Below are 5,718 nucleotides of genomic sequence, written 5' to 3'. Positions count from 1 at the left end.
CTTGGAAATAAAAGTTTAATTGACCATTTCTGTATCCTAAGTTTACACATACTATGGGGAGAAAATAAAAATTCTCTGTTGCTAGAAAAAAAAGAAAAGAAAAAATGGGCTTCAACTTTGTTGGCATAGCATTACTCATTATGGGTAAAATATGCTTTGAGTACCCACTTTTCTCTTCCCAGACAAATGAATTTGCTCTAGGCACTACAATTCCAGCTGTGCTGGAGCACAAACAGTAGGAAATTGTCAAACCCGCCCCCCCCCTTTCCCTTTCTCTTTCCTACCTTCTCCAAAAACCAATAGAAATCAATAGATGTTTCCAACAGCATGGACACTGGGAGATTCTACTAATTATCAGATATAAACAAAGTTCTGGATGTTCAATTGAAAAATTATCTTATTCTCATAATTCAATAAAATTTTGGTTCATAAAATTGTCTGGAATACATTGACAACAAGTGAGCTATAGTATAATGAAATAGAAAAGTGAAATAGTCCCTCCTCTCCTCAAATTTATCAGGGTTCTTTGTGCCAATTTTGTCTCTGACATAAATAAGGACTAAAAGACTTCGCTTATTTGTCCATGGAGATATAAATATTCTATATTCATATTTTTTCCTCCTCTACTCTCACCACTTGTATACTTTGATTTCCTTTTATAAATCAAGAATCACTGATCCTTGAGGGAAGCACTATTTCCTCTCTTACAGTCACTATACCAATCTCTTCTACCATGCCCTTAGCCAAAGTTATCCTATCCCCTTCCCCAGCTCCCCTTCCTCTCCACCCCCAAACCCCTACCCCTGCTTTTTCTCAATGACCACCTCACAAACACCAACTCTAATGATTACAATTTTGAAAATGCATGTGTGTGTGTGTGTGTGTGTGTGTGTGTGTGTGTAAATGTACACCCATTAAAATCAAGTCTTTATCAAGAGGATACTTTACTTTTAAATTACTAATAGCAATGATATTAACAATAAAATAGTACCTAAGGATTCTCTACCTTTCAGTGTAGTTTGCAATGATCTCTTTGGATTTGTCTGCTGAAGAATCAGGCATAGACTAGGAAAATTCTCAAACTGGCAGGCCATGAAGCAGGATTTCTGAGGCTGCTTGACCATCCTTTTTGTCCTTGGAAAAGTTCAGTGAAGAGCAAAGTAGTCCAGAAGCTAACTAGACAAAGGCCCAATTTTGCTAAAGGGTAATCTAACCATGCTGAAAATATGCCCAACAGCATTAACTATTCATCTGAAAAAGTGCTGAGAGTGCAGTTTGAGGGAAGCAGCAGGAAAAGCAATGAAAGTAGCATCAGCATAAACTGTGCAAGGGTTCTTGTTATTGCCTGTGGGGCAGCTTCTATGTCTTTTTAATAGATCAATGGAGGATTCTGAATTTTTTGTTACTAAAATCTTCTTTTGACTGGAAAGTGAATCTTTGGAGTTAAAACATCTATAAATTTCAAAAATTTCCCTTTATAATCTCATTTTTTAACTCTTCTGATAGGTGCTAAATAGTATACATTAAAAAATAATGATTTTTTGGAGTATTATATGTCAACCATTTGGAAAGGTAGAGACAGAAGTAGATTTGAAATACCTTTATCTAATGTCTTCTTCCTGCTAATATCCTAAAAAAGCACTCCTCAGATTCTTTTCCTTAATTGTTGTGAAATGAATTTAACTAACATTCAGTTCAATTCATCAAGTCAGTTCTTTAACAAACATTTAGAGAGGATGTATGACATAGTAGATACAGAAATAGATTCCGTCAAGGAAACCTGGACATGTTGAAGATCTGCCTGCAATATAAACTGACTGTTACCACTCATAATTTACTTAACATCCCATTGTTCTAGGATACCTCCTATGACTGAGTCACATTGGAGTCATTACTCTACACTTGTAGCAACTGACTCATCAGGGAGTTGTCATATCAATCAAAATCATAGATCTGGTGCAACCCAATCCCAGCAAATACCAAAGCATTCTTGGCCATTATGGTGCTTATGTTCCTCTCGAACAATTTGATGGCAGAGGAGAAAGAATGTTGCATTTTGAAAGAGACAGATAAGTTCAAATATTAATATAGACATTTGCTCTATGTGGTAAGTTACTGAACCTCTGATAGATTAGTTATTTTATCTGCAAAGTGGGCATTATAGTCCAGTGTTTTGCATCCATCCATCCATCCATCCATCCTTCCAGTCAGCCATCCAGCCAGTCATCCAGCCAACCAGCCAGCCATTTATCTTTTCAGCCATCCACCTATCTCTCCATCCTCTACTTACCTATAGCTCTCTTTATGTCACTTTGCACACTTTAATGAACTGCATAAATGTTACCTATTATTATGACTTTGCATTGGCCATATAATCATAGTATGGCAATAATGTAAGTATCAGAGATAAAGGAGATTAAAAACTGAATTATTTAAAACACTTCTCAGAAAACACAATTTTAAAATATTTTTAAATAATCTTAAGAAGTTAAACAAATATGGATCTCCAACACACAAATTTTAGTTATTTCATTCCCATCAATCCATTTCTTGTCCTCTAATAGAATTGCCCTTCAAGTTGTCTTTGAAAATAGGATTCCCATTAATGACAATACTTACCCCATCACCATCTTTGCTGAAACCCTAACAAAGAAAATGTTTCACCTACTAAAGTAATGAGCTTTTAGCAATTATTATGTTAGGTGCTTAACAATTCCAGCAATTTGCTACAATTACCCTGTCTCCCTTTTACCATCTTTGTCTTACAGTTTTATTACATATTGCATAACACCAGGAGCCCATTTATTCTAACCAACTCATGTTAGTGAAATACTGAAAAAAAAACCTGACAAAACTCCTTTTCACTATGGAATGGCATGGCAATAATTTTCTACCCTAAAAAATGATAGGATAGACACTAAACAGGATAAAAAAAGAAGATAAACAGTATAAAGTTACCCCCCATTGCTCTCCCCCCCACTTTTTAGAGATTGAATTATGTTTACTTTTTGAACTATTTTCCTATTTGCAAAATGATTTCTGCTACATAAGGGAGAAAATTGCATGATAGTATTACTGAAAGGAGAAAACATAATACCATGAAGTCCAAGAAAATCCTGGATGTTAGCAAATATCTACCATACATTTGCCTATTTCCTAAAACATGAAAACAAAACTCATATACTCACATACATATGTAACATGTGTGTGTGTGCATGTGTATAGATTAGATATTCATTTTTTAAAAAGTCAATCCTCTCTTTAAAGGTAACAATATATTTACTGTTACAACATTGTTGAGCTTCTATGGGGTCATGAATTGCTCATAACTACAATGGGGTGGTAGATTAGATTACTTCTAAGACTCTAAATCTTATGGTGGAGGTAAATGTGTTTCTACCTCAGTGAGGGGGGAAAACACTTCTAAAGACCATAGTCAGGTCATTCTGTGGTCATTCATTTCTGGTTCAAACATCAAAATATCTATAAAGCACTATGTCAACCCGAGAGCTTTATCAATGCAATTTTGATTGTTATTGGGAGTAGTAATAAAATAATGAGCACAGGAACTAAAACTGTGATTTTAGTGGTAAAGGGAACACCCCTGAAGAGAGTACCTCTGCCAATGAAGTCTGGAATCCTCTTACTTTCTCATAAAGTTGAACAGGACATACGAAATTATGTGACTTGAGCAAGATCACATAGCCAGTATGACTATCAAAAAGAAAGGAAAAGACTTCAACCTGCTTCTTCCTATTTTGAAAGTCAGTTCTCTATTTCCTCTATACCCTCTCTATGAAAATATTAATAATTATTATATATGTATTAATTATAATGATAAATATAATTATTAAAATAATGTAATATACAATAATTATTTCAGCTCTCTGTTATTTCATTTTGCATCTTGCAGCCATATGGGATTCTCATTTCTATCACTGATGAAATAATTGAAGAAAAATGAAAGCTTATGTTTAACTTTTCAAAATATATCTTACAGGAGCCAATGATTTCCTTATACAATTGTTCAATATTCAAAATTTAATGGAATAAGATTTTATGCAGTCATATTTATGCCAACATATATGCCTCCTGTTTCTGAATTATTACAGAGCAGCAGGTCCTTGGAGATCTGAACTGGTAACAACAACAGTAACAATGAAACAATACATTATTCTCTGGCACACAGATATAAAGTTTTTGACCTAGTAGATGTGATTCTTATTGAAGGTTCACGAAATGGATCAGCTCATGCAAAACACACTTTTTAAAGAAAAAAATTGTCTTTTTAAAACATTTCCATTCTTTGTATGTTCTTCATGCTCCACCATAAGAAACTGACTTCTCTCCTCCTCTCCCCTCCCCTCCCCTCCCCTCCCCTCCCCTCCCCTCCCCTCCCCTCCCCTCCCCTCCCCTCCCCTCCCCCCCTCCCCTCCCCTCCCCTCCCCTCCCCCCTCCCCTCCCCCTCCCCTCCCCTCCCCTTCTCTCCTCTCCTTTTCCACCTGACATACAGGTATGCACATAGTCTTTCATTTGTGTAGAAACTTATTTTGTGAAGAATTTTCCATATCCTGTGAATATTTTCCTGAAGTTATTATATAAAGAAAAAATATTCCTAACAATTGTGCAACCATGAATTGATAAGTGTGAATGTTCTAATTTGTCTAGTGGACTAGAAAGATGAGTTTTAAAAAAATCTAATGTCACTTCTAATATATTACTAAGGTAATGAAGAAATGAGCAATTTACTTCCCACAGATCTATTCAAAGCCTTACAGAATGCCGCTTGACCATCCTTTAATTACCTCTGGCACAGGCTTTCATAGCCTTCAAAGAACCAAAAGAGGGCACATTAACTAGATGTTAACATCAACAAGTCATTACCATTATGACGCTCTCTATCTGTGAAGGCCATATGTTATTATGCTCTGCCTTGGCATGATTTGTGAATATGAAGAACTATTCATTTACTTTTTACTGACCTAGTTCTAGAGAAGAGTTCTAATATCACAATGAATATCTAATGTCACTAGTATAATATCAATGGAACTTAAAAGATACTCTGTAATCAGAAAACTGGAAATATAGAATGCTTTACAAAATCACTGTACTTGGGTGCCACTGCCTTTAGCTTTTGTATGCTTTCTCACTTTCTTTGTTAATTAGTGATCTTTACTAGTGCTGCTGTTGTCAGAATATCATGTCTATATTTTGATCTAATGAGAGTTTAATAATTGGAGTTACTTCCTTATTCCTTAGTAAATTTATTTTTAAAAAATATTTACATACAATATAATAATTTCACAGTAGTTACAATGCCAGGCCTGAAGTAAACAACCTATCTTCCTATTTTCATATCTGGCTAGATATATTAGCTATATGACCTTGGACAAGTCACTTAATAGTTTGCCTTACCTTCTTCCTCTATAAAATGAGCTGTAGAAGAAAATGACAAACCACTTCAATATCTTTGCCCAGAAAACCCCAAATGGGGCCACAAAGTACAAAACATGACTGAAAAAACTTAACAATAAACAAATATTTAAATTAAATATCATAAAATTATACCAAAGAGATTTAATTACCTCTTTAGTTGATACAATCTCCTGAATTCACTTGAGTGGGTGTGAGTCAAAAAGACAATGAATTAGAGGAAAAGGTGAGTTCAATTTAAGCTGCTCATATTCTGAGAAGTGATGCTATTCATTTCCAAAAAAA

Source organism: Macrotis lagotis, chromosome X (assembly GCF_037893015.1).
Source record: "Macrotis lagotis isolate mMagLag1 chromosome X, bilby.v1.9.chrom.fasta, whole genome shotgun sequence".
Lineage (NCBI taxonomy): Eukaryota > Metazoa > Chordata > Mammalia > Peramelemorphia > Peramelidae > Macrotis > Macrotis lagotis.
The sequence above is the reverse complement of the archived record's forward strand: the minus strand, read 5'-3'. Positions refer to the sequence as shown.